We start from the raw sequence: 24,285 nt of genomic DNA, 5'->3' as shown, positions 1-24,285 counted from the left end.
TGGTTATAAGGGCCAAAAAGGGGGTGTAAAGGTGGGCGAAAAGGAGACAAACTTTTCCCCACAAAATATCCCCCGGATAAAGATATTTTCTGGGGGATAAAGCCCTACAGCTGTAAAGTGCACAGTGTGAGGATCTCGGCCGGCCAGGTATCTTTGCTGCAGGTGGCCGGCCGGCCACACCCCCTAGCCGGCCGGCTAGGGGTCAAAAGGGTCAATCTGATTTAGTGGCCGACCACCAACTGATGGTGTCCTCCTATGTGTGTACAACACAACCCTGTGGTTAAAAGTCCAAGAAAGTGGCTCGAGGGTGTTCAACATTAGCTCGGAAAGAGGGGTTCAAAAGGGTCAGATGGAATTACTGGCCGGCCACCAATTTTTAGGGTCCTCTCATGTGTGTACATCACAAATATGTGATTCAAAGTTCAAGAAAATGGGCCCAAGGTGTTCAACATTAGCCCGGAAGGAGGGGGTCAAAAGGGTCAAGTAACATTAATGGCCGGCCACCAACTTTTAGGGTCCTCTCATGTGTGTACATCACAAATATGTGGTTCAAAGTTCAAGAAAATGGGCCCAAGGTGTTCAACATTAGCCCGGAAGTGTGAAAAACGGGCGCCGGAGGGCGTCGGAGGATGTATAACTGGTTGCTGCAACAATTACTGGCCTCTCACCCTTCAGTGACCTCCCCGGTGATAAAACAGAGGTACCTGCCAAAAATGAACGAAAACCGATGCAAAACGAATGTTCAGGGGCCAAAACGCGCAGTTCGAGGTCTCGAAAATGGGCTGTTAAGCACCGAAAGTGGCATTCGACCACGAAGTGGGTTTCTCAGACCCCAGTGTCCCTCAAAAGGGAGAAAATAGGAAGTATGCCAAAAACCGGAGCAATAGGAGATGGTTAAGCGGTCCCGAACCGAGGCACACGGCCTGACGGCTCCGAAAACCGGAAACCGGACTCCGAAATGGGAAAAATGGCCTACGGCCACCAAATGTAGCCTACGGACATTGAGAGATGGTCTACGGGACCTCTCCCTTCCCTCAGGAAAAGAAACAAAGAAAATCGAGCCTGGTTCGCAAACCGAGGCAAAGTACAAAAGAGGGTTCGGAAGTCCGGAGGCAGGGCTCACGGCCGTGACTCTGAAATTTCTGAACAAGCACATTATGCAACATCACCAAGCGCTCAATCGGTGACGTCTGAGTCTTAAGGTCGGTCAAAAAAGGGGTGTCTACACCCATATACCCTATCTTACTTCGCAGACGCTGAGATGATGCATCCATGTTACAATTAGGACAAGCCAAGTAACCTTTTGTAATCCAACCAAAGAGGGTACCATATGCGGGGAAGTCATTGATGGTCCACATGACTGCTGCATGCATTGTAAATATTTCACTGATTATGGCATCATATGTTTGCACACCATGCTCCTACAAATTCTTTAACTCCTCCACTAATGGTTGCAAGTAAACATCGATGTCTCTTCCAAGAGAGGATGGACTGGGAATAAGCATTGACATCATCAGATATGGCTCTTTCATACATTTCCACGGGGGAAGATTGTAAGGCATTAACAGTATGGACCACATACTGTACGATGTGCTCATATTTCCAAACGGGTTGAAACCATCCGTGGCAAGCCCTAACCTTACATGTCGGGGTTCCACAAAAAACTTAGGATGCTGCATATCAAAGTCCTTCCATGCCTAACCATCGGCTGGATGCCTTAACACTCCATCATCCACACGCTTCTCTTTGTGCCATCTCATATCTGCGGCGGTTTTTTTTAACATGTACAAACACTTCAACCTCGGTGTCAAAGGAAAGTACCTCAAAATTTTGTGAGGAATCTTTTTACCACTCTGGTTGTTGAACTTGTATCTAGACTCCTTACATGTAGGGCAATTCTCCTGTTTCGCATTATCCTTCCAAAACAAAATACAATCATTCTTGCATGCATGAATAGTCTCATATCCCAAACCCAATTCACGTAAGAACTTTTTTGCTTCATAAAGGGTCCACGGAACTGTTTCGTCACACTTTGGGAGAATGTTTTTGAAAACTTGCATAACCATATCGAAAGATTTGTTGCTCCAATTATTGTACACCTTAATATGAAGCATCTTAATAACGAAGGACAAAATGGAAAAATTTTCACACTCCGGGTACACTTTGCGTCGAGCATCATCAAACAACCTAATGAAATTCACCAAATTTTCTCTCTCCAAGCTATTAGGTGATTCGTCGATATGATCATCCATGAGGCCACTCATGTAAATCTTTTCCAACATAGTAGGCAACTCGCCCAAATTATCATCAATGTCAAAAATTGCAGCTCCATATCTTTCACCACCAATGTTTGACGCACAAGATGATCATTACACAGTGGAACATGTTCCTCGTGGTGCACCCAAGTTCTATAAGAACACACGATTCCTCTTCGAATTAAGTGCGGGCGTACAACTTGTGGACTATGTTTTGTGCCATTCAAGCAATCAACACACGAACAACGTATTTCATTGTGTGGGCCTAAATCCTTCGTAGCAAAGTCAATAAATGACTTAACACCTTGTTGGTACTCTTTACTTTTCAACCTATCTTTTATCGTCATCCAACTCTTGTCCATCTTGTGAACCCTACAAGTGAAGCAAACTTTAACGTAGGAATGGACAACAAGTAAACAAAAATACTCAACAACGGAATGATATGATCGTCATATTTTGACTTCTTAATTAAGACAGATGACTTTTATATATATTTAAGTGTTAGACGAATAAGCATATTTTACGACAGATGACTGTAAGTATATTGTATTCCCTATATGGAACCTGCCAATGTGATAATTAGCAAGTTTAAATGAATAGACTGATTACATTTACATATTGGATTTATCATCTTTATTTCCATATTAGTGTCGCCTCTGTTTGTTGAGTAGGGCTTCATCTAAGCCCTAAGGGTAAGAAGATTAGATACATATGATTTGTAGAAATTGCCATACTATCTTGGAATAGACCTTGGAAAAAAATTGTCATTTCTACAGGTCAACAGTTACAGATTTGACACAAGATATATAGGAGACTTATATATCTTATTATGGTATGCCCTTTTTGAAGGAATTAATTAAAAAGGACTTCCGTAATCTAGTCCATGTAAAGGTCAACAAGCAACATAAGAATTTTCCTTCAATCCTGAGCTATGCTATACAAACCAAGAAGAAATAGTTATACCTATCATGAATGATGTTGGTTATCACTACTTTAATTAAACAAAATGATTATACAATTGCCATTAGAAATTTCTGCTACCATATATTCACACAACATGGCATTTCCTAATTGAATAAGGAGGCTATCATTGGAATTGTTTCCGTGATATCTTATTGATTAAATTTACACACACAGAATTAAACCACAGAAAAATCAATTGATTAAAAATTGATTTGGCATTCTTCATTCAAATATCATTCATACACATTACACATCATTTACACACATGAAACAACAACAATGTCAGAAATAGGGGGAAACACAGAAAGGGGGAGACAGAGAGAAAATCATAGAGAGAGACATTAAACATCATGTTGCAAGGTTAGTGAGCACAGAATCTGATATGGGTTTCGATCCCAGAATCTGACGACTAACCCATGGCTACTTGAGCACACTTCTCCCCAATTTTATTTTCTTTGTTATGTATTGAATCTGGTACTCTGTTTCCAATTGAATTAGACATGAATGCTTTCAAAATCAGAAAAACTTAGAAAAATCTATTATACATGTATTTGCATAAAATGTTTTCCATATAATTTCATGGTCAAATCTTTTATTTTTTTCACATCAATTTGGGGGGCATATGATGAAAATTCAAATTATCTTAGTGGATTTCAGTGACATATATGGATTGAGTACATAAACCTAACCAAAAAGAAAAACCTGTGATTCAAATTTTCAATTTGTATAATACAGGGGTTCAAGAAAATTCAAATTTTCATCAATCATCTGATTGTTACACACATTGAAGCCTTTATTGTTATTATTACACACTGAATGATTAAAAATTGCTTACAAATTGATTTCGGATTGTTCATTCAAATATCATTCACACACAATAAACATCATTCACACACATTGCACAGCAAGCTAGGGGTAGGAAATAGGAGAAACACATGGAAAGGGGGATGCAAATAAAGAGAAAGAGATGGAGAGACACAGAGACAGACAAAGACATCGATACGCCCTTTTCCAGAGAGCTTGGGCAAGAGAGGCACAGATGGACTGAGAAGCACAACGCCAAAGCGAAAGAGTGAGAGAGAGAGAGAGAGAGAGAGAGAGAGAGAGAGAGAGAGAGAGAACCTGTGATTCAAGGGCTGAGACGGTGGTGATTAGCGCCGGTGGCGGTGGATGTGGCCGTCTGTGCGTCACCCGTACAGTAGAATACGGTGAGGGGGCTGACTTCTGTAAGGGATTTGGTGAGGTGTGTGTGATACACTGTGGTTCAGTGTGTGAGATGGTTGCCTATACGTCACCAGCAACGCGTGCGCATCACTTAATGAAGTGGCGCGAGTTCGAATTTCAACTTTTTACCGACTAAATTATTTTTAGTCGGGAAATGAATACCTAATCAGCCTTTAGCGACGAAATTTTTGGTCGGTAAAGCCAATTTGGCGACTAATAAGTATTTTAGTCGGGAAAAAGTGTATAATACAGAATTTAATTTTAATTTTTTTATTTAGTGGCTGAAAAGTCTAATTTTTGCCGAATAATTTAAAATTTAGTCGCTTATTGAGAATATTTTCCGACTAAAATATTTTAGTAGGTAAATATAGAACCAATGCCGACCAAAATCAATTTTAGTCGCCAAAAAGTATACTTTTGGCGACTAAAAAATGTTTAGTTGCCAAAATTAGTCGGCAAAGGTGCTTTCTCTTGAAGTGTTAAAATTTTGATTCATATAATACTTAACTCAATATTTATCAATAATTTGTTAGGTGAATAAACGAAAAAAAATAATATTGTCATCTATTTTATATGAAAATATATATTTTATGTTGTTTATTTTTATGTTTTCATAACATTTGTGTTAGTTTCAATCTATTTAACCATATTAAAAATAAGATCAATATAATTATATTAAAACTGTAGAAATGATGTGTGGAATGAAAAAAATATATTGTAATTAAATTAATAAGTGTGTAAACTAAGAAATGATGTGCACAAAGTATAAATGGTGTGTAGAAATAGAATTATCCGAAAAAATATGAGACTATATGAATTACAAATCTAAAATATGGGACTTATTGGTCAACCTCCTTATTTTTTTTTTTAATTGGATTAAGACAAGTGCACTTGAATTTATAACCATTTGATAAATTACGTTTTATATCTAAAAGTTTCATTTAAATTTTTCATTAAATTTTTTCAAATTACATTTAGATTTTCATTTTAAATGTAAAATTAGATGTAATTTAGGTATGGTTAAATTCACTTTATTTTCACATTTTATTAATACATTTTTAAAATTTTAAAATTAGATATAACTAATTTTGAAGATACATTAGATATAACTAATTTTAAAATTAGATATAACTAATTAGATTTATGTTTCATTCTATGTATTATATGGCTGGATTTTAAAATTTTAAGGCACATGTATTTTTTTAGTTGTACCAAATATATATATACATATATATATATATATATATATATAAATAATTAATATTTTAAGTAAATATTTTAAAATTGTGGCTATTTTCAAGTAAATTTTTTTATTAATATTAATCAAAATTTTCAAATAAATATTTAATTATGATATGTTTTTGTTATATAATACATAGAATAAAACATTAATGGCAACATAAAAAAAATAAAAATAAATAAATAACATTTTGTAACTCGGCTAAAACGAGGAGGATGTTGTTTTCTTGCGGTGGAGCTTACAACGGGTCCGTTTCAGTAATTTGAATCATTCATTTTGTTAGACACTTCGTATATATCATTCAAAAAAATTTAAGTCGATCTCATAATCAGAATTTATTCAAGTTATTTTGTTTGTCACTACAAAAATAGATGATAATTGTGTTTTTAAAAATATATCATATATTTTTATTTTTTTTTTTTTTTTTATTTTTTGTGACAAATACGATAAATTAAATACATTATAATTATTGAATCGACATTTTTTTTTTTTTGTGTGTAGATAAAATTTATGACATGTTTTGATAAAATAAATTTAAATTATTAAAACGAGACTTGTAATAAACTACACGGATTCAGACGCTGCCTTCAGATTCAAATTATAGATGGTAGCAAACCTGCCTCGTAAAAATACCTGAAATTTACTTGATCTTCTCACTGATAGAGCACAGAATATTTGCGTAAAGTGGCTAGTAAGAACATAAAGATTTAGATTAATAAATGTTTGAGAAAATTTCTATGCCAATAATTTCTATGCCAATAATTTCAGTAGAAAATTTCTATGCCAATAATTTCTATGCCAAAATTCCACATGGCAATGTTTGAACACCCTCTTACGAGGTTAAGGATTTGAAGTCACATATATAGATATATTCACATATACATATATTAGTAAAGGGGATTTTTTTTAAGGCTCATAATATTAAGATTTTATAGCATAAATGACACTCAATATTTTCATAATGTCTAAGGTCCCTCAATATCAATTCAAAGAAAATTTGATACAGAAAAAATTCGATTCAGAGAATTTCTCTGCACACATCACAGAGAAAATTCCAAATTTCTCTAGATAGTGCTCTGCTTCCTCGTTTGGTAGAGCTATGGGAAAGTGATTATAACTTATAGCCTAACAGCTTATACCTTATAACTGTGAACATAAGCTGATTTTTGACTTATAAATTAAGTTTCTCTTCTCCCACTCAAAGAATAAGTTGATTTTTGACTTATAAAAAGCTATAAGCTGTATTGTTAAGCTGAACCAAACACATCAAAATAGCTTAAATTAAGCTAAAAGTTGAAATAAGCTGGAAATAAGCCCTACCAAACAGGGCTCCGAGGGTAGTGATATAATCCAGAGATCCAGTACCTATTAATTCAATCTACACTCTTTAATTCATGGACTAAAACATGGATTCTAAATTTCAATCAAGAGAAAATTGAATGAATACCCAGAGAAAATTTATGTCTAGAAAAAATTGAACATTTCAATCTAGAGATCAGTACCTATTAATTTCAATCTACACTCTGTAATTCATGAGAGTAATGGTATAATCCAAAGATCCAGTACCTATTAATTCAGTACCTATTAATTCAAGCTACACTCTGTAATTCATAGACTAAAATATGAACTAAAACATGGATTCCAAATTTCAATTCAGAGAAAATTGAATGAACACCCAAAGAAAATTTCAATCTAGAGAAATTTGAACATTTCAATCTAGAGATCAGTACCTATTAATTTCAATCTACACTTTGTAATTCATGAGGGTAGTGATATAATCCAAAGATCCAATACTTATTAATTCAGTACCTATTACACTCTGTAATTCATGGACTAAAACATGGATTCCAAATTTCAATCCAAAGAAATTTGAACACCCAGAGAAAATTTCAGTCCAGAGAAAATTGAACATTTCAATTTAGAGATCAGTACCTATTAATTTCAATCTACACTCTGTAATTCATGAGGGTAGTGATATAATCCAAAGATCTAGTACATATTAATTCAGTACTTATTAATTCAATCTGCACTCTGTAATTTATGGACTCAAATATGGACTAAAACATGGATTCCAAATTTTAATTCAGAGAAAATTGAATTAACACCCAGACAAAATTTCAATCTAGAGAAATTTAGAGAAAATTGAAAATGTCTAGTAAATATCAGATGGGGTATTCCAAGATGATAAAATAATAATTAACTCAATTAATGTTGTTTAGTTAAACCAGAGAAATCCAATACTAGAGAAATTTGAACAACCGAAGAAATTTGAACCACTAGAGAAATTCTAATGCTGAGAAAATACAATACCAGAGAAATTTGAACAACCAAAGAAATTTGAACAAACCAGATACCTACCCAGTCAATTTTGGCAGATGCTATTGAATGGAAAAAAAAAGTCTCCAATTTTCAAAACTCCACTAGGATTAGTTCTTACCTTGTTGGATGGTGCAGCTAAAGGAAACTCAGGATTAGCCTTTGTTGGAGCTATTATGAAGATTTATGTGACAATCCAAGTATATTAGCTGAAAAGCACAGTTCACAAGAAAATTATAGACCCAAAAATGAGAGTTAAAAAAAAATGTGAATGGTTTCAGAATTAGGAAAAGTTCACTCAGATTAAGGCATGGTTGTGTAAAATCGAAATTGTAACTGCGAAAAGAGTTTTTAAACTCGAATCTGACTTTCAGAGTTGTATTTCAATGGAAAACTAAATATTCGAGAAAATTAAATTGAGAAATAATAATAATTACCAATTGTTGAGGAGTCACCGTAAGGACTGGGTAAGGCACAAATTATCGATTTTGTTGAGTTTCTGCACAGAAGATTGCTTTCGAAGAGTAAAAACAATAATTAAACTACTGCAAACTCCAAAATTCAAGAAAAGAAAATAAACCAACCACAAATTCACAATTTTACATATATGTATAGACATTTCGTAGAGAGAAAGATTTTAATACCTATGAGAAGCAAATGAGAGAGGCGACGCTCTGTTACGAGAAGCGATTGAGAAACTCGATGGAGCTGAGATGGCTGAAGCTACCATTTCTGCAACATGAGTGAGTGAATGAGTGAGAGAGAGAAAGAGAGAGAGAGAGAGAGAGAGAGAGAGAGAGAGATGCCAACTTTGAATACTCCTTATTTGTTGTTGTCGTTCATGTTGGGAGTTGTAACGCCCTCAAAATATTATATAAATCAACCATTCACAAGAATCATAAACATAATAGAAACGGTATATTTCATTCATCAGGTTTTATATCACAGAAGGTATTACATATAGTTTCTAAATGCTAACAACAGAATAAGTGCCCTCCGGGCTTACATATTTCCAAGTTGTTACTTGGTTTCAACAAAAGAAGAGTCCTAACTCTTTTACATATAAAGCCCTCAGCTTGAATTTACATTTAAATACAAAAATGATAACAAAAACAGAGCCTTTAGCCCCTAAACCTCCCAAGCTAAGTCCTTGGAGGCGGCATGTCATTTGTACCTGAAAAATGGTTTCCCAAGTAGGGTAAGCCAAATCCTAGTAGAGGTATGCTAACCAGTATATAAGAATCAACTAAAATATGAGGATCTGATAAATGTGCAGTATTCTAAACCAACACACACATTCTTTTCAAGGTCTTTCAATATAGATAGCCAATATCTCGATTCATTTCCATTATTTTATTTCGGGTAAATCAATTAACCAACTTCATAATTTTCAAACAACCAAAATGAGACTACAACTCAATGATTCACAGTTCAGTATATTCATCAATCTAACACTTCTATTTCTTGCCATTTTACGGAACCACGTCCGAGGAAACCGGCACCCACAAATAAATAAGGTTTCAGGACTTTCACTCAGGACACTCCGGCCAACTTAATTCTCAATGGAGTCCATCCCTTATCTCATCCCAAACAATGGAGTGCATCCCCTATCTCCTCTCATACAATGATACATATACAATGTATTTAAACACGTTGTCATATACAATGACTTATCAATTCACATATTCAATGGTTTACACAAACCGTCATATTCAATGACATAATTCAATTGATTAGTTTCAATTTTCCTAATCTTCATGCATTTTCTACAACAATCAGAGCTATCCTCCACCGATAGCCCAAAACAGATATTTCTAAATAGATAAATAAATCTATCAACAGATAATTTATCAAATTTTCCATAGGTGAGTGATTTATCAATCCAACTACACCATTTAATCACAATTTCCCCCAATTTCATAATTCCCAAACCAATTTCATATTTCCACATCGATTTCATTATTTATACACAATAGTTTGTTTAATTCAAATTATGGCATTTTTCCCCCTTTCTCAAATATTACACCCAAGGCAAAAGTTCACCCATTATACACAAATAACCCCATCTTCAAGACCTCACATACACATATGGAGTCCAAAATAGAAAACCCCTCTTTCACAAATTCAATCCCAAACCGTAACTTCACCCAAACTTCCCAACTCCACCATTTTGTAAAGATGACACACATCCAGGTTAAAACTCATAGAACATCCCTACCTTAAATGCAGAAGCTCAAAGAGGAAGAAGGAGAAACTTGAAGATGCTCCAAACTTGAACTTTTTCGGATCAAAAGGAAGCCCACGCCAAACTCTAGCTTTTTAACAAAGGGAGTAGGGTAGAAGGACTCTAGATCAAGGAGTATTTGTAGAGAGAGAGGGTGTTTAGAGAGAGAGGCAGCCGGATTAGGGTTTTGAGTGAAGAAAAGGTCAAAAAGTGATATAAAATCACGCTGCTACGAGCTGATATATGCGAGGCTCGTTCGAGCGACCAGACACAACAAGTGGCCTCGCTCGAGCGCAAGAAGCGTTGCTTGAGCGCACAATGCAAAGCTTCAGGTCTGCCACCAACGCAGACGCACGCTCGAGCGCAAGAATTCTCACTCAAGCGAAGGAACAAAGAACATACGTCTCGCTCGAGCGCAAAAGTTCTCGCTCGAGCGAAAGCTGCGTCTATGAAAGAAACTTGAAGACTCTTAATCCTCGCTCGAGCGCAAGAACCCTCACTCGAGCGAAGAAGCCAAAACCTGGGTAGCAACCATTTGCACCAATAGACAACCAACCTGTTCCAAACTCGGCCAACAAGTCCCAAAATTCAAATTTAAAGAATTAAAGGGAGGAAACATACAAAGGCAACAACATACAACCACAGAACCTAAGTCTGGAACACAACAAAGGTCGGGGTAAAACCTAGATTGCTATAACCTTCCCCTTTAAAGAATTTCGTCCCCGAAATTTGGTACAAGTTTCAAAATTATGGTTATTCAATTCCTAATGTGCTTACGATTCAACATTCACCATCGTGACCCACCCACCGGTCATTCCATCTCTTCACAAGAGAACAAATTCAAAACATATAACTCAACATATATTACCAATATGCATATTCCGAAATTTTGCAAATTTCAAGGTTTTCCCAAACATGTTCAATGTTTATAAGAAGTTTACATTTCCAAAACTCAAACAACATATATAATGCTTATATTAAACTTGCATTCCTGAAACGCATTCAACATTTACAATGTCTTCAAAATCCAAAACATATACAACATTTTTATAGTTCATAAACAAAGCCACAATTCTGACATACATTCAAACGTCAATAAATAAGTCCAGATCTTTCTCTTGGACTTCTAATTCACGCTCCCACGTTGCTTCCTCAACCCCGTGATGTTTTCACAATATTTTGACCAAGGGAATCGTCTTGCCTCGCAAGACTTGATCCCGCTTATCCAAGACTCACACTGGTCTCTTCTCATACGAGGCATCGTCATCTATCTCTAAGTCGGTCTAATCCAACACATGTGACGGATCAGGCTCATATTTCTGAAGCATACTAATATGAAACACGTCATGCACTCCGGAAAGTTGCGGAGGCAACGCTAAACGGTATGCAACCTCCTCAATCCGCTCAAGGATCTCAAAAGAGCCAATAAACTGAGTGGATAACTTCCTACTCTTCCCAAACCTCATCAAACCCCATCTAGGTGATATTTTCAAAAAGACATGATCACCCACCTCGAATGACAAATGTCTCCTCCTACGGTCGGCATAACTCTTTTGGCGACTCTGAGCTGTAACCAACCTCTTATGGATAAGTGCCACCTTCTCCGTCGTTTCCCAAACCAACTGGACCTAACAGAGGTGCATCACCCACCTTGGCCCAACACACTGGAGATCTACACGGTCAGCCATACAAGGCCTCAAATGGTGCCATGCCAATACTCAATTGGAAACTGTTATTGTAAGCAAACTCCACTAAGGGTAGATGTCTGTCCCACGACCCCTTAAAGTCAAGGACACAGCCCCAAAGCATATCCTCAAGTATCTGAATAGTGCGCTCAGACATCAGTCTGAGGATGGTAAGCCGTGCTAAAAGTCAATCTAGTACCCAAGGCACTCTGCAAACTCTGCCACAACCGGGCAGTGGAATGCGGATCTCCATATAAGACAATCGTCACTGGGACCCCGTGCAATCTCACTATGTCCCAAATATACAAGTCAACAAGGTAATCTACCGAATCTCTTACGCGCATAAAAATAAAATGCGCTGACTTGATCAACAGGTCAACTACCACTCAAATGACATCACTACCCCGTTGAGTCCTCGGAAGACCCACAACAAAGTCCATCGTAACATGCTTTCACTTCCACTCAGCTATAGGCAATGGTTGCAACAAACCTGCTGGCCTCTAGTGTTCGACCTTCACTTGCTGACAAGTAAGGCACCTCAATACAAACACTGCCACATCCTTCTTCATACCCCTTCACCAAAACTGGCGACTCAGATCATGATACATCTCTATACCTCCCAGATGCACCACAAGGCGTGAATGGTGAAACTCTCGGAGTACTTCCTCTCGGCAAGTCTTCGGCACAAACAAGCGGTCTTGGTATCTCACACTCAGGTCAGGGTACATAGTTAAACCCTTCTCTACCTTTCTACTGGTGATCTTCTCCTGAAGGGATTCTACCTCAAAGTCACCCTTTTGTGCTTCTAACACTCGGTTCACAAGTGTAGGTTGTGCAACTACAGAAAACAAGGCTGCAGACTCAACAGACTCGCCCAGACGTAAGTCAAATTCACCAAGGACACCCAACATCTCCCATTCCCGGATAGCGATACAAGCTACACTACTGAAGGATTTCCTACTTAGGGCATCGGCCACAACATTGGCCTTTCCCGGATGATAATGCAACTCGAAGTCATAATCTTCTATGAACTCCATCCACCTTCTCTGCCTCAAATTTAAGTCCTTCTTTTTAAACAGATACTTTAGACTCTTATGATCAGAAAATACCTTAAACCTCTCACCATATAGATAGTGCCTCCAAATCTTCAGGGCAAAAATTACAGCTGCTAAATCTAGGTCGTGAGTAGGGTAATTCCTCTCGTGTGTTTTCAACTGCTGCGAGCCATAGCCTACTACTTTCCCTTTTTGCATTAATACACAACCCAAACCCTCTCGTGAGGCATCACAATACATCGAATAGCCCGAACCCCTCTCCGAAATAATCAAGACTGGAGCGGTGGTAAGTCTAACTTTAAGCTCTTGGAATGACTTTTCACAAGTCTCACTACACACAAATTTGACCCTTTTCTACGTCAATCTAGTCAAAGGCAAAGCTAGTCTAGAGAAATCTTTTACAAATCGACGGTAATACCCGGCCAACCCCAAGAAACTATGGATCTCGAAAATATTTTTAGGTTGTGCCCAATCTAGCACTGCCTCAATCTTAGATGAATCCACAGTCACCCCTTCCCCGGAAACTACATAGCCTAAGAACTTAATCTCTCTTAGCCAGAACTTACACTTTCCGAACTTGGCATACAGCTTATGGGCTCTAAGCAACTCAAGCACCACTCGCAAGTGTTCTTCGTGCTCTTCCTCAGATGGTGAATAAATTAGAATGTCGTCTACAAAGACAACTACGAAGCGATCTAAGAACTCCCAGAAAATCTAGTTCATCAAGTCCATGAACACAGCTGGGGCATTGGTTAGCCCAAAAGGCATCACCAGAAACTCATAATGGCCATACCGCGTATGGAATGCCGTCTTCAGGATATCCTCCTCTCTGACTCTCAACTGATGGTAGCCCAATCTCAAATCTATCTTAGAGAAACAACAGGATCCTTTCAACTGATCAAACAGATCATCTATATGAGGCATAGGGTACTTGTTCTTAACCGTAACCCGGTTCAACTTTCAGTAATCAATGCAAAGTCTCAAGGCCCCATCTTTCTTTTTAGCAAAGAGGGTCGGTGCTTCCCAAGGCAAAGTACTAGGGAAAATAAAACCATTATCTAGTAACTCTTGAAGTTGAATCTTCAACTCACTCGACTCGGCTAGGGCAAAATGATACGGTGCCATGGAAATCGATGTCGTGCCAGGCACTAAGTCAATAGAGAACTTGATCTCTCGGTGGGGTGGTAAACTAATAAGATCCTCGGGAAAGACATCCGAGTACTCACAAACCACTCTTGGCAACTCAATCTGGACTTCATCACACTCACTATTCATAAAGCTAGCGAGAAGGTAACTAAGCTCATTCTGCCCGCGCGGATCATACACCGGTGGTAAGACTCTACCAACCCGATCTCCCAAGAAATGAAAATAATCGCCGCTCAAGATACATATAGTAACCCTCTGACAGTAGCAATCTATAACAGCCCGGTATGACGATAACCAGTCCATACCTAAAATAACATCAAAACCTGTCATATCCATTAACACAAAAGAAAAGGGAAGCCGACGATCAGCGACCTCTATATCACAGCCCCGACACCCCTATTTCAAAATCATCTCGCCTAGGTGATACAACACAAATAGGAGATGCTAATTGTGCCAACTCCAATCCCAAATAGATGCAAATGGAGAAGAAATAAATGAATGGGATGCACTCATATCAATTAACACATTAGAAACCGAGTGTAGACACCCCATTTTTGACCGCCCTTAAGACTTGGGCGCTACTGATGGTTTGCTCGATGATGAAAGGTGTGCAGGGCAAAAGTTCAATTTCTTCGGCAATGAGAGGGTCAAATCCCAACTTCACACTCCATTTTGGACCAAAGCTATTTTGAATGGTTTTTAGACCTTAAAACCCACTCTTTCAAAAAAAATTTGAAATAAAGTTTCTACGATGCTCCGAGGCTCACATTTTGTCAAAAAATGCGCTTTTCGATAAGCCGAGCAAGGACAAAGTAGAAATGAATGAAAGGGAGATGAAATCTTTGAAAAATATTTCAAAACACCTTTCTTAGGGGTTTGAAGTTGAAGAAAAGAGGAGAAGAGGGGAGAAGCCAAGTTGGAGAAGAAGATAGGCAAGAATTGCTAAGAGAGGGATGAGCAGTCCTTGCTAAATCAAGATTATTTGTCTATACACTTTGAGTTAAGCTATGAGGCCACCACCGTTGGAAAGAAGACTTCTGGGGCTTCATTTTTCATTAAAGAATCTCTTAAATCCGAAAACGGAGGGCGGAGATATGATTGGTTGAAGTTGGGCATCATCCCGGTTGGACCGAAACTGAGCAGCCTTCACTAAAATAAGCATAACGTTTTTCACAGTTGGTATTTTGATGCAAGGCTGGTGCCATTGGAAAGCTTACTTCCGGGACTTCAATTGTGACACAAGAATGACCTGAAAAGGAGTTCATATGAAGACGTTATGCCCGTTTGAAGTTGGACCTGCAGAGCAGATTTTTCCTGCCGACCGGCCAAAACAAATGGCCGACCAACCAAATAGATGGCCGACCGACCAAGTTTGCTAGCCGACGACCTTCCGGAGTATTCTACAGATTGAATGGATGCCAGCTGTGCCAGCTGGAATGCACAGACTCTGCTCCCCATGCACGTGTGTGGCTGTTTTGCACCCTTTGCACCCCTTTTGACCCTCTTTTTTGCACCCTTTGCTCAAAGCTTCTTGAGGAAGCTTTGACCCCTTGTCTTGGCTTCCTCAAGAAGCTTGCACCTTTGCATTAGCTTCTCTTAGAAGCTTGGTCCCTTTGCCCCTTTTGTATAGCTTCTTTGAGAAGCTTTATGCCATTTCCTTGCTCTATAAAAGAAACCCATCCTCCTCCATTGTTTTGGTTGAGCAAAATCAGACCTAATACATACATATAACATATATATCACCCTCTCTCTATATATCTCCCTCTCTCTCTACATTTGGGTGTGTTAGAGTGTTCAAAGTCCATTATCCTTGGCCATTTACACTACAACCCATACCTCCACCCTTCCATCCTCCATTCCAGCAGCTAGAGGCTGTTCCCCAGAGCTTAGGAGTGCTGCATTTTGGTCCAAGAAGCTACCAAAGTTTGGTATTCAAGGGTGAGTACCATTCCCACTCTTTTGAGCTTATTCTTGTATTATTTTTCTAGCTATTTTTCTTGCTGTTTTGAGCTCCGACCAAAACTGTTTGGCCATGCTTTGAACTATAAAAATTCTTATTTTGGGGCTGCCTTGCTTCTGTCTTTTCATTCCATGTACCAATTATGCATGCTTTGTATAGCTGTAAGCCATTTCATGTACCTAGTTTTGCATTTCGGGATATTTCGCCTTGTTTCGGGGCTGTTTTGCCCCTTATTCTGCAACTGATTTCCACATGTTTGCATATCATATTCCATGTCTTTGCTATGTCTCATTAGAGTGGCATTTCGGTGCCTGAGGGTCGGTCCTCGGTTTGCGTGCATACGTGCACGCATTTCGAGTGTCTCATTTTCATCTCATGGCCACTGATGTGGGTGCGGCTGAGGTCCATTCACATTGGTGTAAGTCCATCTTGCATTGTGTATGCCATGTTTCAATGCGTTGTGCATGTTATGTTGTTAGCATTGTGTGTGCCATGTAGTTGTATTGCATGTTTGTATATTTGCTTGCATGCTTAGGTCGCATGTGCATTGTTGTGCATTGCCTCGCCTCTTGACCAACCATGATTGAGGTTGGGTCCCTTGTATGTTTTGTGTGCATTGCATTTGACATTGAAATGCATACTTGACTCTTTGGCCATCATGCATCGAAATGCGTGATTGGTGGCCCGAGGGTCTAGGGCCATGCTCCCTTGAGTCCATTACATGATAGGGAGTGTGTCCATGCATACATTTGCCTAAAAATTCCATCACATACACTGCTTGCCCTCTGCTGCTGCCAATTGCAGGTTCTGCAGGAAGTTTTGGCCGGTCGGTTAAATACAGTGCCGACCGGCAATCCATCAATGCCGATAACTTCATCAGCGGCCGGTGACCATTTCCCATGGCCGGTGGCCATCCCTCCCAGCCGGTGGTATTCCCCAACATCCAGAGAGCATGCCCTTAGACTTTTGCAGTCCTCAGAGGAGCAGGGCAGTGAAAAACAGAGGCAACAGTGCTATGGCAGCGAGTTTCCGGGCGATATGGGTCAAGCATGCATCATTCGCGCATCCCGAGGCAGGGCCGTGGCCACCTTGCATTTAATTTGTTAATTAAATAGGAATTTTGTAATAATTAATTAAGTAGTTAGTTATTTATTCGAACTGTAATATTTATTCGGTCCCTCCGAGTAAGGGCGTATTTGTAATAAGTGTGGGTGCGTGTGTGCATGTCTTCCAATCCCCACTTCTTTCTCTATTTTACTTACCTGCTTTGATGGTTAGTATTAGGACATATTTAATTTAGCATACCTTATGCTATGCATGCGTGCATCCATACATTTGTCTTGCATGCACCGGGCTCGGCGCATCATTCTAACTGCATCTGTATTTCAATTCCAAATTGAATACGTGTTAATTGCAGCATTTCACATGCCATGTTTAGGATAACCGAGCCTGCTTGGATTGCATCTTTGCATGTGTTGCATTAGCCATTTCAAATATGAACTAGGATCATGCATGTGATTACTAACTAGTTCCTGTCTTGGCTTGGAGTACTCTGTAAGTTCTTTTGCTTTAGTATCCTTGCATGCGTGTGAGTGTTGCCATGACAGTATGATTACCATGAGGCTAGCTGCTTATGTGATATAACTGCTTGAATGCCTGTGGGTGGAGGTTGGATTGTCTGAGTTGGAAAAACTCGTTGAAATCCGTATTTTAGCCTACTTGCGAGTAGCAAATTCCAAAATGTTTTTCAAGGCAAACGGATATGCAATGTTTATTTCCAAATTAGGCAATCTAGTCTATACTTGTGTGCTGTGCGCATAACATAGTAATTCTAGGCTAATAAATGGAATAAGAACACATAACGTTTTCAAAAACGGATATCATGGTTAGTAGAGGCCGGTCTTCGGACCGGGCGAGAGGGGGTGCTCATAGCCGACCTTCCCCGATCATACCCAAGTTCCCGAGCCGAGGCAACTTTGATGATGACGGACACGTGGCCTTTGGCACCGAGTCAGGGTTTCCTAAATTTTCCCATTTTAAAAATATTTAGGTGGCGACTCTGTATCTGGCAAAGCAGTCCATGTTTGGCACTTCTTTTCAAAAAAATCTGTTTCTCAAAATGATTTGCCGAATTTGGACTCTTTGGTTCAGACTTAGAACCGTGACACAAATCGAGTCCGAACTGTAGCATGAGGCCCACGGGCGCGTCTACAGTTTCTGGTGACTCTGCTGGGGATTTTAGAGAGCTTGACTCGAACTCGTGATATCCTGTTTTGATTACACTTATGTGCTTCTTTGCATTACATGTGCATTAGTGCGCCTAGGACACCGTGTTTGCCATCTGCCATTCCTGAACGGTTTGCCGGAGGCTTGTCTTGTCAAGGCATGACCATAAGGCTGACCGGTTATGGGCTCTGACAGTATGGGAACACAAACCCCGGTTGTTACCGGGGCACCCTTTTTGACCATTCGACCTAGTGCATATTCGGAAACCATAGTGACCATTCCAAGCTAGGACAGGTTGCTCACCCAATTATAGGTTGTTTGAAACCGCTGCGTGCGTAGTGAAACCCTAGCTCCTGACAAAATAGGACAGGGAAATCTTACCCCAACATAGGGGTGTTTTGGCTCTCTCGTACTTGCTATGTGCTTTTAGAGTGTATCTCTACAGGAACGTACATACCAGTTTGCAAGTCTGGGGCATCAGGCCTAAAGGCATTGGTATCAAAATTTGAGAATCAGTTATATCCGCGAGTATCAGATTCAGTATTTTGGGAACAGAAATTTGGAGAACAGTGATCAGTATTGAGTACAGTCGTTCCGCTATGCTCATATCCGTTCCAGTAAAATTGAGCTGAGATGCTGTTTTCTCTTTTGCTAGGTAGTCTTGGAACTGTAGCTTCAGAAGGCTCCACTATCCCCCAGGTACATTGGACTTGTGCTAATAGACTTTGTCGGGTCAGAGATTCAGTTCAAGGGCAATCAGTGTTTCTTTGCCAGAGGCAGCGTAAAAACGCCAGTCAGGCACAGATCATCAGTTCAACAGTCTTCGGATCAACGGTCATCATCCATCTTACCCGTGCACAGTTGGGTTGAGATATTTGTTTTTACCTCAGGGAGATATACCGGTTGCTCAGTTAAGATCAGGACAATATGTCGAGTCTGGAAGAGATGGTGCGCCAACTCCAGGATAGTATGAAAGCCATGCAGCAAGATGCTGTCCGTCAAGCAGAATTTGCCAAGCAACAGGCCGTAGTCATAGCCCAACAAGCAGAGACAATTGCCAGGCTAGAGCAGCAAATTGGAGTATCTACTTTACACCAAGCTTCTCCCCCACCAAGGGTTCCGATACCCGAGGAGACACCAAATGTCCAGGCAGATACGGACATTCCAACAGGGCCGGCTCCGCCCTCGGTTCTACCCCAGCTATCCAAGACACCCATCAACCTACCAGACTCCCCCTTTGAGTTCAAGACAGACCCCACAGCTTTGAAGTTGAGCAAGCTCGAAAAGCTGTTCAAGAGATCCCAGGGAGTCAAGACCATCCCTGACATCGAAGATGGATATACTGACGCAGCTGTGACACTGCCGGACAGGTTCAAGATGCCTCACATCGACCGCTTTGACGGGTCAAGAGATCCCATGGTCCACCTGAGTTTGTTTTCAGATGTTCTGCGCCCAATGGGCTTGACAAGATTACAGAAGCTTTCCCTTTTTGGCAGGACCCTGTCGGGTATTGCGGCCATCTGGTACGCCAAATTGGAGGATTCAGTGAAACGAAGCTGGGAGGAGATGGCCGAGGCCTTCGTCGCACAATATTCATACAATACCCAAATCGAGATTACGACCCGTGATCTTGAGACGACGAGGCAGGAGCCTAAGGAGAGCTTCTCAGAATTCGTGGCCCGCTGGAGGGCCAAGGCCTCAATGATGACCATTAGGCCAACAGATAAGGATCAAATACGGATGGTTGTGCGCAACCTCCAGCCCAAACTAATGCAGAAAATGATGGTGCTCCCCTTCCCTACCTTTTCAGATTTGCATGAGATGGGAGTACAGATCGAGGATGCTATGAAGCAGGGCCTCATTGACCAGGAGAAGGAGCAGCCGAGGAGGGCGTTTACCCGCAGTTCGAATGCGACCACCAACGGTGACGCAGCTACAAGATCTTCCGAGGTGGGCATGGTCGCCACCACCACACCAAGAGCAGCCACCCCCTTTGTTGGTGCATCCACTTCAAACCCCCGAACTTCAGACTATCTACCCCGAGGCAAGAGGGTTTTCACCCCACTCTATATGTCTTTGTCTAAAGCCCTGGGGGTCCTACTCAGGAAAGGACATCTGAAACCGTTAGAGCAACGGCCTCTACCCGATCCTCTCCCTCCAAAACATGACCCGACTAAGTACTGTGCCTTCCATCAACAAACCGGTCATGACACCGACAGTTACGTCCGTCTCCGCCACGAGATACAGAATTTGATTGATAACGGGGTAATCCCCGCACCAGGTCCTGCAAAGTCTATCGACACTTGATCAGTGAACTTGTAGGGGATAAGGTGATGTGATCGAGGGATGAACCACTTGCTGGCGGTGCTCAGTTTACTTCAGATGTGATGGATGGCATGCACTATTTTGAGCATTTGCGAATGCTAGTTTTGTACGTTCTGACTTGGGTATTGAGTCAGCTCTGTTGTCTTGTTTTGAGTCGGTCTTTTTGTTTTGAGTCAGTCTTTTCATACTGAGTCAGTGGAGGTCTGTCTTGTCGTATCGAGTTAGTCCTGTTGTGTAGGAGTCGGGTGATTCCAGGGGGTGTTACCTCGGACATCACTATCTTGTTTTGTGTTTGTCTTTTTGTTTTCTTTTGAGTCTGTTTCTACCTTGGAGCCAGTTATGCCAACAGATTTGAATGGAACAACAGTGATTTTCACACTCTTGTGTTTTCTTCTGCCGTGTGCCAGTTGTGCCAGAAATTTGAATGAAATGACAGTGCTCTTCGCCTGCCTTTTCTATGCCTTTGAAGTCATTGTAATGACCTAAGTTTTTCAAAACTTTTTTTCGAAACATTGTGATAAAAACGAAAAAAAAGGAATTCCTCAGGTTTTGCAAAACTTGATCAATTGAGAGAAAGAGAGGCATGCTAAGCCCTTAATGATTGAGATCATGCTTGTTAATGTGAGTACTGAGAAGGACCCTGGCTTGATCCAGATTGGTTCTACACTGTCTTCGGCGCGAGCGATTTGTCGCTTTCTTAAAAAATTTAAAAAATATTTTGCGCGGTCCTGCGAAGACTTGTGTGGGATCGCTCTTGAGATTGTGCAGCTTAGGATCGCTCTCAGCCTCGAGATTCGACCCCTCACTTTCAAACCTTGAACCCGAGTTCAGAACGTTCAACGGTCAACCACAACGTGAGGCCTGTGTGGCCATTTTGAAGCAGTCCTCGAACAAGAGGCACCAAAGTCAGATCAAGAAGATCAGATCAAAGGAAGCTTGTAAAGCTAGATCAGAAGCCCCTCCTCAAACTAGGGGCAAAAATGTCAGATATGCTCGAAGAGCCGAAGATGGATCCTTCAGTAAATCAATACAACAACCACTCTCCTGGATACGGATGGCTTCAAAACCCTAAAACCATTTGGCATGGACTTGTTACACTTTTACCCTTTGAGAGGCTCGCTGGGCCGAAAACCCAGAAGGGCGACCCAGGCAAAAGTTAGAGCGAAGAAAAAAGAAGAAAAAGAACAAAAAAAAAGAAGAGAAAAATACAAAAAAAAAGAAAAAAAAATGCAAAAGAAAAGAAAAAAAAAAAAGAAAGAAAAAAAATGCAAAAAAAAAAAAGAAGAGAAAAAGAAATGAAAAAAAAATTGAAAAGAAAAGAAGAACAAAGCTCGCAAGTTCGAAAACCCGCAACGGGCGCCTTGGCAAGAGTTAGAGCCTAAAAAGGAGAGGATAATACCCGAGTGTACCTTAACCCCGAACTACGTAAGGCTTGATTCCCATCTTTGGGATACGTAGGCAACTTCATTATGAAGTCCAGCCATAAAACACTCCAAATTCAACTGTGTCCATGTGATGGTTCTAGTCATCTTTGTCTTTTCTATATCCGGGAGTTCGGTTGCAATCATCGCTCTGAGGACTGATTATAATACACTACGGTGCCATTCAGACAAGGGGCAACTTTCCATTGCCATTCAATGCACCGCGGTGTCATTCAAACAAGGGGCAACTTTCCGTTGCCATTCAATGCGCTGCGGTGCCATTCAAACAAGGGGCAACTTTCCGTTGCCATGCAGCTTCCCTCCAGCAAGGGGCAATTTTCCTCCAAATCCGAGGTTGTGCGTCTCAAGAGTAGGTTCCGTGCTTGTTAAGCATTGGCCGTTTGCAAAAATAGTTTTTGAGAATTTTTACTGAAGTTGACTAATTTTCTCGAAAATTGTTCCATCTTTTTCAAAAACTGGACCATTTCTTGGACCCAAAATAGGAAAATTTTCAGTGCTCATAGCCTGACTTGCATGATTTCAAATCAAAAATTGAACAAGTGTGTTAATCTAACTCTCATATTGGTCAAAATTGTTTTCGTAGAAAACCAAAAAAAATGGTCAAAATGATGAACTAGGGGCACAGTTGAGTCAGGTGTTCTGTCTTTCCCCCGTCATCAACTACCCGCTAAGAAGGGCACCCGACCTGCCAAGAAGGGCACAACTGAAGTCAACAGCAAAAGGGCCGAAAAGCCCTCTCATCCTCCAAGCAACGAGGTATCGAGCCAAGTGCAAAGCACGAGTTGGAATGGATCAAGATATTCCACTTCCTCATCTGGACAAATCTGATCACATCCAAACTCCCCAGCAGAGCATCGTCAATCGATGTCACCTGCAAATTTGCTACACGCCCAGTTGTAGCGCAGCCCCTCTATGGGAGAAGCTCACTATTGTGAACAAGATTGAGAATCTGGTAGAATACCAACGGCAAGAGCCCACAATTTCTAGTTTATCCATCAACCACCCAGGGGAGGGATTGAAAAATGAGAGATTGAAGAATAGAGAGATGTGCGATGAGAGAAAAAGTGAGAAAAGGGCTTTTTCAGAAAAATAGAGCTTGAGGGTCGAGTGATGTGAGGATCACAAATGAGAAAGGGTGGGAAACAATACCCGGTGAAACAGGCTCCCTGTGCACGTCTGTGTGTCGTGTCTTTTGTTTTGTCTCGATTCTTGTCTTGAGTCGTTCCGAGCGTGCTTCGATGTGTTTAGGTTGTTTACCTTTTGTTTTTTCGTTGTTGAGTCTTTTTCACTGTGTCCAGTCGTAGGCTCAATACCCGGTTAAGAACTCTTTTCTTAATTTCAAAAATAAAATTGGTTTGTGCTTAAAGTGCTGTGCCATTCTTCACGTTTGTGCAAAACAAGATTCGTTCTTTCATAAAATCGCAGGGTTCAACCCAGGTCATGTGAGAACAGTAAAACCAGGACCTATCTGAAGCTACATGGGTTCCAGACTGTAAAGCAAAAGAAAAGAGGGAAAATCGAAGCATCTGAGTGTGTTTCACCTTCAGCAAATTCCGTGATTGTACTCCGGATGTACCTCTTCAGGCCTTGTCACTACTCCGAAGTATGGGTGTGCCCCTACCTCAAGCTCAAGATCAGGTCTGCTTCAAGCCAGAATGGTAATCAAAGTGCTCCCTCAGAAAACCAGTCCTTGCCAGGAAAGAAAGGTAGTAACTGCGTTTTGGAAGTACAAGCAAGAGTAACCCACTTTTAGCTCAAATTGTTTCTGCGGAATTTTCAATTCATGTCTTCTATGCGTAGCTCATCGTCAGTCGGCATGCACGAGGTGTATCCTTTTGAAATATATATTGTGACCCTTCTGAGAGGTAAATCGGAGGTTGTGTTTGGATTGGTCTTGTTAAGGCTTGTATTCCTTTATTCTGCATTTTGTTCCAAATATGCGTTGTCACGCCCGTTCCACTTGCATTGTGATGCACGTTCCAATTGCATTGTTATGCACCCACTTCACAAGCATTGTTATGCTCATTCATTGCATTGATTTTGCACATCTATCTAGCATTGTCATGCTCATTACTTGCATTGTTATGCACCTTTTCACTTGCAATTATCATTCTTTCTCCTCGCCTGTGCGATGAGTTAGACCTTCTCTAGTTAAGAGCATTTGGAATACGTTTCAATGCTCACACCATTCCGAAACACCGGGATACGTCTTTATGTTTCTCCT

Source organism: Camellia sinensis, unplaced genomic scaffold, assembly GCF_055761805.1.
Source record: "Camellia sinensis isolate YWXY unplaced genomic scaffold, ASM5576180v1 Unanchor1, whole genome shotgun sequence".
Classification (NCBI taxonomy): domain Eukaryota; kingdom Viridiplantae; phylum Streptophyta; class Magnoliopsida; order Ericales; family Theaceae; genus Camellia; species Camellia sinensis.
This window is presented reverse-complemented; position numbering follows the sequence as displayed.